The following is an 11666-nucleotide window of genomic DNA, read 5'->3' as shown; positions in this document are numbered from 1 at the left end:
ATTCATCAAATGTCCACACACCGACTCCCGGGAGCCAGGCTCTCTACCCTGGCCACTCTGGTACTTAGAGGACGCACACTCTTGAGGATGGTGGCGGCTGGCTGGCTGAAGAGTCCCTCGCCAGGCAGTGCTCCAGCATAGCTCTTCAATCTTGCAAGTTTTCCCAGTTCACCAAGAAGGCTCGGAGGGTAATTCAAGAACCCAGGGCCTAAGTTCACCTTCCTCCTCCAAAGCCAGAGTTCTACCCACCTCATAGTCCATTTTTGAAGGCACAGGGTGGTGGCTTTCCCATCTAACCACACCTGACACCCACCTGTCCTCTTCAGCTACCCACCCCCCGTGGAATTTTTTCATGTATTTCTCATTTAGAGGGAAGTGGCAATATCTTACCTATTTTTTTGAATGAATATGTCCTTCATACAATAAAGGGGGGAAATGTGGGCGACCCTATAGGGTCAGCTAACAATGGGGAGAGCGGGCGAGTTCCCCTCTGTCCACACTCATCCCCGTGGCCACCCAGGGAGCTGTCTCAATGACACCACACAGGCACAGCTGTTCCTCAGCATCTGGCATCACTGCCCAAAGTCCTTGGTCCTGTATCTCCTCCCACTCACCAGACTCACCAGGTCCCAGGAGAAAGCAGCATGCTTGAAGGAGAATTCAGTAAGGACTTGTGACAGGGGAACCAACAAGGGATGAAAGGCACTTGAAACCCGCAGTGACCGGAAGCCAGCAGTGCCATGGTGCATGAGGGATCCCAGGGAAAGACCCATGTCACCTGAACCTGGTGAGAGCCAGAGCCATGGAAATCCAGTGCCCTCCCAGAATGTAACACAGGCAGACAGGGAGGGACAGAGCTGAGTGAGTCCACCAGAAGCCAGGCAGGTAGGGACACAGGGAGGAGAGGCGTTGACAAGTGGCATTGAAGCAGAACAGACCTCTTCTAAGGACCCTGAGGCAAGTGATGCTCCAGACCTGCCCCCAGGAGATGCACAGGTACACCCTCAGCCATCAGCCCCTGCTCTGGCTCCCACCTGAAGCTTCAAAACTCAAAAGTCTTGTTCTCATATCACCACTGTCCCAATTAAAGAGTGCTGGAGCTTATGAAGAGCAAGGTCCTCATTCCCATCTGAAATATCTCGACCCAGAGATGCTTCATTGCATGACTACTTCATGGCAAGCCCTCACCCATGGATGAACGAGGAGCTCTAGCCCTGGTCTTCCAGGAGTTAGTAGTTTTGTTGGAGAACTCCATCCCGTGCTGAAAACTCAGATGGGAACACAAGAACCTGCTCACATTCAGGGCCCAGGGACGCAGTTCCATGCAGCAGAAAAGCCATGGACTTGGGTCAAGCCCCCTACCATAGTTTGTGAAAGTGTCCAAACTCCAAAGTTCTCTGTAATGGTTCATTTGAATTGTCAACTTGATTGGATTAAGAGATGCAGATGATTAAGAGGCTTTAGAGTGTGTCCATGAGGGCATGTCTAGGAATGATTGGCATGTGGGCTAGTGAACTGAAATGGAGCCCCTCCCTGAGCATGGGTGGCACCACCCAATAGGATGGAATAAAAGCTGGAAGGACAAAGAAGCAGAAGCAGATGCAAATTCAGCTCTTCTTGAACAGGTTCTTGATCACTGCTTCAATTATCTGAGGATATCAGACTCTCGCTTCTTCACTCTTCCAAAGCGGACTCTGCCAGTGATTCTCCAGGTAGTTTCCAGAAGCCTTGGTTGAGGACTAGGGAAGCATGGATGATCCCCTTTCTTGTTCTGGGGCTTCCACCTCTTGGACTGTGTAGCTGCTGGTTCTTCCAGCTCTCCACCTGCAGACTGCCATTGTGGACTATCCAGCTTCTGGTCGTGTAAGTCAATCTAATAAATCCCCTTTTAATATTCATACTTCCTGTTGATTCTGTTCCTCTAGAGAATCCTAATACAGTCTCTGTATTAAATGCTTGGGCCTCAGCTTGGAGCTACTGGAAGATGAGGGGAACTTTAAGAGATGGGGCCTACTGGGAGGGTTTAGGTCATTGAGCGTGTGCCCTCCAAGGGGATTTTGTGATTCTAGTGTTTTCCTCTCTTTCTTCCTGGACACCATGAGGTAAGCAGCTTCCTCTGTGGTGTGCTCCTGCATTGATGTGCTGCTAAGCTCTCCACAGGACCAAAAGCAGTGGGACCAACTGACCATGGACTGAAACCTCCAAAACTGTGAGCCAAAACAAACCTTTACTCTTCTTAAGTTAAATATCTCAGGTATGTTATTAGAGTAACAGAAAGCTGACCAATACACCATCTGAAATCTAGTCCTGGTTTTGCTGCTCCCTAGCCTCATGTCCCTAACAATTGATTCCTTCTCAGTTGCCCTCCTATTAGAAGAGGAAATGGATCCCACTAACCTCTACAGCCTGCCTTCTGGTTCTATGAATCTCTGATGAGCAGAAAACACCAGTTATTTCTGAGTTCCATAGAGTATGCTGGTCTGTGGTGGTCAGGGAGGCTCCATGGAGGTAGAGAGAGTTGATCTGGGCCCCAAAAGACAGGTAGTGTGGGGAAAGGGAGAAGGAAAGGAGTGGGAAGGATGCTGCAGGCAAAGGGGCACACAGGAAAGCAGGGGCTGGAGGGGCACAGCCCAGGAGCTGGACCAGCAGCCTTGGCTCCAAGTGAGCAGCAAGCAAACCGGGTGACAGGAGCCTGGAAGGGGTGGAGCAGAGGGGAGTTGGGGGGCACAGGGAAGATGCTGTGCACCCATGGTGCTACGCACTTGCCACCACGAAACCCCAGACTTGCTTTCCTTCACTTAGCCTAACTGGCAACGTGAGAACCTGGAAATCAAATCAGAGCCAGTGCTGGATCATTACCTCTGGATTCAAGTGCCCTCCAATTGTATTTTTTTTCCCCCTGCGGGATTGCTGGGGATTTGAACCCAGGGCTTTGTGCTTGCAAGGCAGGCACTCTACCAACTGAGCTATCCCCAGCCCTTGTATTTCTAAAACACACATCAGGCTAAGTCAGTGTCTTGCCCAACAACCTTCCATGGTTCCTTCTACCTGCAGGATCAAGTCCAAGACCCTCAGTGCGACACGCAGTCCCCTCCGATCTCACTTGGCATCGCTGCCCAGGGCTGCACTGAGCAAGCTGCCTCCTGGCTGCTCCCACCATTTCCCCAGATGAACCTCTCTAAGCTTGAGTCTTGCTCATCCATCCAGCAAATACCTCTGCAAAGTTTATTAAGCATCTACTATGGGCAGCCCTGACTCTAACAAAGTGACCAAAACAGACAAGCCCCTGCCCCCAACTCCGCCTCGTCACACCAAGTCTGGAGAGAGTGTCTCAGTCCATTTTGTGTTGATATACAGAATACCTGAGACAGTAGCTTATAAAGAAAAACTCTTTTTTTTTTTTTTTTTTTTTTTCGGCAGTTTTGGAGGCTGGGAAGTCTGAAAGCATGCTATGGGCAGCTGGCAAGGTCTTCTTACCGCGTCCAACATGGCAAGGACATCACATGGTCAAAGAGCAGAAGTACCAGTTCTGGTCTCTGTTCCACTGACGTTACCAATGCCGTTATGGGGACCCTGCGCTTATGACCTCATCTAACGCTAATTACCTCCCTAAATCCCACCTCCAAAACCATCAGCATATGAATGTAGGGATTAAGTTTCCAACACAGGAACTTTGGGGGGTACATTCAAACAGTAGCAGAGGGACCTGGGTGTAAACCGTGGTCCTAGCAGGGCTCATTGTGAGGAAGAGTCACTCAGGCTGCTGTGCAGAGATGTGACCAGGGAACCTGACCCCCTAAGAGAGGCCAAGGAAAAGTCTAAAGGTCTCAGAAATCAGTCAGGCAACAGCAGGGACAGGAGCTGGGGCAGAGTGGGGATTCCAGGCAGAGGGCTAGGGGTGCGGGGAGGCAGGTGGGACTGAGATGTTGGTCAAAGGGTAAAGGACACAAAATTTCAGCTAAAGAGGAGAAATAAATTCAAGAGCTCTATTGCATGACATGGTGAAGAGTTAATAATAATATATTGTGTACTTGAACATTGCTAAGAGAAGATTCTACATGTTCGCCCCACAAAAATTGGTAAGTATGTCAAATAATAGAGATGTTCATTCATTTGATTTAGCCATTCCGCAGTGTATGCCTATGACGAAACATCATATCATATGCCATAGGTATGTAGAATTTTTATTCACCAATTGAAAAAATAAATTTAAAAAAAATCCACATCGTTCTCTCAGAGATACTTTTATACTTGCTTGGATAGATTCCCCACGAGAGCAGGAGCCTGCTGACCCCGTGAAAGAGTTTCATCTCCGCAGGGATGAAGGACTCAGATGGGGTGCAGCAGGGCATGAGCCAGTGGAATTTTGTGCCATCCAAGCCCAGAGGAAAAAAAATCTTACAGTGACCAATATTTGATGGCGAGTATACTTAGGTTAAAGGAGGATTAGGAGCAGGAAACCTCTCTACATGGCCATTAGCGCAAACAACAAACAAAAACAAATGGCAGATTGCTTTGCCGTCTCCCCTGGATCCCAGGTTCAAGGCAAGACCCGGCCAAGTCCAGCCCCATATGACTTTCAGGGCCTCCCCTCTCCATGCACTGGACCCACAGAACAAGAACTCCAGCCCCGCCGGTCCATCTTCGCGGGAAGGGAGGCGACACCTCTGCATTTACATTCCTGTGTGCACACGATGTTTTCAAGTCCTGGGATGTGATGTTGATGAAAGACAGTTAATTCAATTTCTACGAAGAAATTGATTAATGGACTGGATTAAAAGCGGTCCCCTGTGTCCGCAGCCTGGGCCGGCATACCAATGCTGCGTTATCTGGCCTGCTTTTCTCCCTCCTTCTCACTTGAGGATTTGACAATGCACGCTCGGGCGCAGCAGGGAGCAGGAGGGCGGGGAGGCGAGATGAGAAGCCACAGATCAGGGCTGGAGCACACCTCTATATTTAATTAGTTCTATTAATATTTAAAAATAATAATAAGAGAACCTGTGGGGAATATACTGATCCTGGGACTGCTCTAGAGATTGACAGCTGTTCTGGAGCAGGGAATGCCAGAGGCCCCAAAGGACTCAGGTTTTCTTTAGTGAGAAGGAGAGAAAGAGACTTTCCCGCTCACCTGGGAATGAACCCAGGGTCACAGCCACCTTGAGATGCCAGTTGGTATGAAGGTCAGACTCGAGCTTGCCTGTAGCCTCTCTGTCCTTGGGCACAAAGCCCTTCCCATGCCACCATCTCAGAGGTCAGGGCTCCTCCCAAAGGTCTCTGCGCACCTGGAAAGGCCAGATCCTTAGACCAGTGCCGCAGGCAGCCCACTCCCCAGAGAGCACGGGCTGGTGGTCTCACTTTGGCTGCTGATCAGCGTTGCGCACGGAGTCCGTGCTGCCCTTAGGGGGTGTGGACGAACACCTGCACCCTGGACTGAAACTCAAGGCCTCCAGTCCCAGTGCTCAGCTGCGAAACTGTATTCTCTGTCAGACAAGAAGAGCCCAGAGAAAGGATTGCACCCACCCAAAGCCATCGGTAAACACGCATCCTGTGCACATGCGCATGTCGGGCCTGACCCCAGGGCACACCAGACTCCTCAGACCGCTCCAGGTGGTAATGTTTTCACAGGGGCATCCAGTTGGGGTCCAGCTCCTTGATGTCCCAAACAAAGAATTGAGCAAGGCCTACAGAAGTAATAAGCAGAGTGCAGATTTCGTGAAGGTGATGGTAGACGGAACATCGGGAAGGTGACGTGGAGTGAGCCAAGCGTGGAGAGGCTCAAGGCCCCGACGTCTGGAAATCAGGGTCTCATATGCTTGGCAGTGAGGTGCCCTCTTCCCTCCACGGATTGAAGACCTGACCTCATTTTCCCCCATTGGTCACCTTATAATACCTGATTAGATTAGCATCCAATTTTCCCCATTGGTTACTTTAGAGAAGCTGGTTAGAGTACTATTCACTTTACCCCAGTGGGTCATTTTAGGATGTTGAACCTGTGGCCAGGGTTATCATGGGCCATAAGTCCTTAGTGGCAGACGTTTTCATGGTGATGGGACTTAATCACAAACAGGGACAGGATGACTCTCCTCCCTGTCTTGTCCTCCAGCAGCATTGTCTTGTGCTCTGCCTCTGCCATCTTGGTGGCCCTGAACTCCTGCCTAATGGGGACATATAGACACACTGGTGGGCCACCTCCTAGATCCTTCCCTTCTCACTTGAGGATTTAACAATGCACAGGGAGAGGAAGGGAGAAGAGGAGAGATGAGAAACCACAGATCAGGGCTGGAGCACACCTCTATGTTTAATTAGTTCTATTAATATTTAAAAATAATAATAAGAGATCCTGTGGGGAACATACTGATCCTGGGATCGGTATCCTTCCACCTCCACTGGAGAGACATTCATCAAGCATTCTTAATAGCCTCGTCTTTTGTGGCTTTAGTGAAGAGCAACTTGCCCTGTCTGTCCACCTGTATTCCTCACCGAGGCTGAACCATGTCTCTGCACTTTGGTGACAGGAAAGGAGTCAATGGGTCGCAAGGTAGGCATGGGTCAGTGTGTGTGTGTGATGGAAACAAAAATGCTGATGAATAATTTATTCAAATGAGCCCATGAATGTTAGGCAATATTGCATTACAAAATAAATCACTTGTGATTTTTTGAAAGAAAGAAAACGCAGTTCATTGAAAAACATTGCAAACACTGACAATTTTCTCTATATTAGGGGGAAAAAAAGTGAAATCTCATTTAAATAAGAATCTATTACAATGGCTAGAGTCATTTCAGTGTTCCCTAATAGAATGCCCCCCAAATCAAACCACATCTGCAAGATGCCTGCTTTACCTTTTTCAATTAAAATTCTGTTCCTACTGTTGGAAGGCTAACCTTTGAACTTGCAAGACTATGCTCACTAGGGTATGGAGTTAGTTGCCTGTAAATATTCATAAATTAACATCATTTGTCCCACATGGGATTTCCCAGGAGAACTGTGAGTACCTCTATAATGTTAGGATAGATCACCTTCTTCCAATACCAAGAAAAAGCTGCCATTCAAGAATCTCAGAGATCAAAAGTCGGGAGTCATGGTGCCAGTAGTCCCAGCTGCTTAGGAGGCTGAGGCAGGAGGTTAGCTGAGTTTGAGACCATCCTGAGTAACATAGTGAGACCTAGCCCCCAAAAGAAAAAGTCAAAAAAAGAATCTCAAAAAATAATAATAATGTTTTGGCTGATGTTAAAATACAGGGGGAAATGCAGGACTCCATTCACTCAAACCCATAGAGCCCCTCCACATGTCCAGTCTGGGCACAAGCCTGAGGTCAGTGCAGAGGGACATAGAGCCGGGGAGGGGCTCACACCCCATTCACTCCCTTGGCTGCAGCAAGGGCTTTCCCATGGACGGGTTCTCTAAATGACCTCAGGTCTGACAGGCTATGTCAACAGGTGGGCCTCCGCCCTAAAACCACATGGAGGCAGGGCTAGAAGAAGGAAAGGAAATCATCAGCCACACAGGAGGCAGGGCTCTTGCTGAAGACTTGCTCCAGGTGGATCTGGCCCTGTCTGCCCCTTCACAGAGGAAGGGACTCAAGGCAGCACAGGAAGACGGACCGCTGCATCTATCAGCTTCCAGAAGACGAGCCACTGTGTCCCTCCACTTTCTTATCACTTTACCCAACCACCACAGGGCACTCAGGTGACGTCAGACAGTGTGTCAGGCACTGGGGTTCGACCTCGCCCCAGAGCCAGTGTGTGTTCAGAGGAAGCCTGTCAGGTGGGAGACGCAGACCCAGAGGGCAAGTCCTGGGTCAGGAGGATTCCTGCAGCTGACAGAGCAGCCCCACCCTGGCCCACCAGACAGCGCCTAAGAGGGCACAGAGGTGCGGGGGTAGAAGCCGGCCTGGCACTGCACTGGGGGTGAGGGGGAGATGGGGCCTTCAGAGAGTGTGTCTCAAATCCAGCAGGATGGGCGCACAAGGAGAGTCCTCGGAGGGAGGTCTTGGCTGGATGATTTAAGGAACTGGCTGGCCCCACAGCTGGCCAATACTTGTCCCCACCTTAGACACTCCACCCTTTGACTCTTCTTTACCTGCTGGCTTGGGACAATCCCTGTATCTTTGTTTTCCCATTTAGCTTTCCTCACAGGTTCGGCAGGATGCTGAAGGCCCAGTCCAGTCTGACACAAACCATGGTCAACTAGAAAGACTCTGGGGGCTCTGGGCTGCTCCTCAAAAAGAGAAGGAGACCGAGGTTGATCTTGGAGCACAGGAGGGGGAGTGGAGACAGGGACCTGCTAGATGCTCCTGAACACTGGACCTCGGGTAGTGTAGGCCATGTCATTTCTGGCTAACTGATGACAGTGGTTCCAGGAGATGCCAACACTCGAGAGTCGGTGTCTTCTTCGTTAGGGTAAGGGGACAGGTGTGGCCATCCATAGCCAAACCACAACCAGTGACAAGGAGTGGGGGACCAGGTCCAACACCCTGTCCAGGCCCAGGACAAACCCAGCAGGCTTCATGGCCCCAGCCAAGTGGGTTGAGGCTTGAGGCCTGGAGAAACACTGGCGAGGATACTCGTATTGACCTGAGCAGACATGCCTGGAGCCAAAGAGGGCGGGAGGCATCAGGTGAACCTGCTATTTAAACGGAGCCTTACACTCTACAAAAGCAAAGCATCCATATTAGACCTTTTTCAATATCTATATGACTAGTCACAAAAATAAATGGCTATATTGCTTTCTTGCTCAAAATCCTGCGAAGCCCCCCACCCACCCACCAGAATAAAGTGGAACTACCCCATGAGCATATGAATTTAGCCTCTCCAGCCCCAAATCCCATCTTCTTGGACATTCTGCTCCCAACTGCCACCAGAGCCTCACCTCCCCCCACCCCAAACACATAGCCCACGTACATCCCGTCGCTTGCTGGGAGTCTGGCCCAGGGCCTGCTCTTGAACTTGCCACAACTTCTCAAAAACTTGCCTACAAGCTTTTGCACATCAGCATTCTGTTTTTCAGGAACTCCCTCCTCATGCCACACAACCCTCACTGCACTGGGAAATTCCTACTTGTCCTTAGTGACCCAGGTCACAAGCCACTGTCTGGGAATCCTCTCGGACACTCTGATAACCCTGCCCTGCTCATGTCTCTTTCACACCATTTATCACGTCTCAACAAGCTTCAAAACTCTCATCTACTCTCCTTTCCCACACCTTGAGAGCCAGAGCTGTGGTGTTCCCCTCTGACGGAGCCCAGTGATGGATGGATGTGGAGGGTGGGTGGAGGGGGGCGGGAGGAATGTCAAGTACCAACAGGAGATTGGTGGGAGAGTCCTTGAGGCTCCACAGTCTCCTGTCCCATGAGAAAAGGCAACTCGGGTGGCCTATAAGATGTGGATCTGCATGTTTCTCCTCTCCCCAGACCACCACTTGGCCTTTCTCTGGGTCCTTCCATTTGCAGACAGGGAATAAGGATTTTAAGAGCCATGGTTCCGACTTAGCAGAAAACGGTCTTTAACGGTCTTCTTTTCTTTGTTGGTTGGGGAATGGACACAGAGGTGTTTAACCCCTGAACTCCATCACCAACCCTTCATATTTTTTAAGACGGGGTCTTGCCAAATTGCTTAGGACCTAGCTAAGTGGCTGAGGCTGACCTCGAACTTGAGATTCTCTTGCTTCAACCTCTCTAGCTGCTGGGATTACAGGCATGCATCACCGGACCCAGCTCCTTAACCATTTTCTATAAACAGGTTGGATGTTCAGTCCGTTCCCACCAGCTTAACTGGCTTCAGGCTCCCAGAGGACCCCCACCCTGGACCACCACAGCTGTTCATGCTGATTCTGTTGTGGGGAAGGAAGCAACAATTTTCAGAATAATAAAATAAATAGATGAATTTTGTGGGGTCCTTGTGGGAAGGACAGAGAGCTCTCTGGAGCGCTTTTCTCCAGAGTTGGAGGGAGAGGGGGAGAGGAGCAGAGTATCATGAAGCACATTCTACATGCCACGTGCTTCAACACATGTCTTCCGTTAAATGATCCCCTCAGCCACCACTCTCTCCACCTCACAGAGACCCAAAGACTCCACACCAGGCACACAGCAAGCCAGGGGCAGTACCAAAATTCTCACCTAGGACTCCCTCCAAAGTCTAAAGGAAATCATGACTTATCTTGTCAAGAATATGGGTTTGCCAAATGACAGACTGTGAAGAGATTCCCTTATTAAGGTAGAACAGTGCTTCCCAAGGTTTAACAGGGACAGCCTCCAGTTGCTGATGCTCTCACCAGAGCAAGTGGCTCATGGCCTCCCTGTCCCTTCAGGGTTCTGACATTCTGTGGCCTGCTGCTCCCACCTCACTGGTCCCGAAGGACTGCCATCCACATTTAAAGCACATTTAAAGCACAGTTCAAATATACCTACAAATCCTTCCCTGGACTCCTCTTAGCACAACTGAGCCATGGGGACTCCAAGAAGTTTCTAGCAAATAGTACAGGAAAACAGCCAAGAGCAGAGGAAGCGCAAATACATCAGGATCTGAGCTTCTAATTTTGCCAGTGAGTCCATATCCCAGGTAGGTTCCAACCCCGTAAGGGATTTCCAGGGCCCACCTGCTGCCAGTGTCCACAGGCAAGGCCGGGTCAGGAGTCCCAGAGAAAAGAAGACTGGCTGGGGCACCCAGACCCACAGGACACAGCACCAGGATCACTGTGCACAGACGCAGCACCACCACAGGGACAGGAGAGAAAGTCCAGGGCGTCTTGGCAGCCGACAAGGGCCCTCCAGACCTCCCACCCCAGTGCACGATGAGAAAGCAGGGCCTGGGGTCATCACGCCCTCCTGAACTAAAACCCCACATCTCCCCCCACCTCTGGGCTCACTGCCTTCTCAGACGCCTTCCATTAGTCGGCGTTCTACAGGGAAACAGCCAACAGGATCTGGAAAAGTTGAAAGAAAAAGATGCATTGCAAGGAAGTAGCTCTTTCGATTGTGGAGGATGGGAAGTCTCAAGAATTTGCAGCCAGCAAGCTCAAGATCTAAGAAGAGCTAAAGTTTCAGTTCACATCCAAAGGCAGGAAAAGCCCATGTGCAGCCCAGCCCAAGCGGCCAGGGCAGGGCCTCCTCGACTCAGCTTCTCTGTCCTGTTCCGGTCTTCCACTGGGTAGATGGGGCCCAGTCACATTGGGAGGGGCGATCTGCTTTACTCAGCCAACTGATTCAATGTTAATGTCATAAAGAAAATAAAAACCCTCGAAGACACAACCAGAGTAATGTTGGCCCAAATAGCCATGGCCCCGTCCATTGATACATAAAATCAACTTCATGGCCCCCTTTCTTCCAGCCCCACAATCACACTCTGATCAAGCCCCCTGGGACCGCCCCCCTTGGCCTTTATGTACATGTTTCCCTATCAGTACAAGCTTCCCTCCTTTCTTTTCCTCGAACTCCTATTCATACATCAAGACCCATTCTTGAGTGGCTTTCCAGCTCCTCGGTCTGTCTTTCCCCTGTAATGTCAAAGCAGCTCAGTTCCACTCAACGGACTTTCAGTCAACACTCCTGAACTAGTCACTGTCCCGAGACAGAGTGAGCGAGCTGGGGTCCCTGTTCCCTCCACATCTATAAGGATGGGACAAAGAGTTTCTCTCCGTTATTGTACCTTGGCACTATGTTCTTAGAGGGG

The sequence above is a fragment of the Sciurus carolinensis genome, chromosome 4 (assembly GCF_902686445.1).
Source record: "Sciurus carolinensis chromosome 4, mSciCar1.2, whole genome shotgun sequence".
Classification (NCBI taxonomy): domain Eukaryota; kingdom Metazoa; phylum Chordata; class Mammalia; order Rodentia; family Sciuridae; genus Sciurus; species Sciurus carolinensis.
This window is presented reverse-complemented; position numbering follows the sequence as displayed.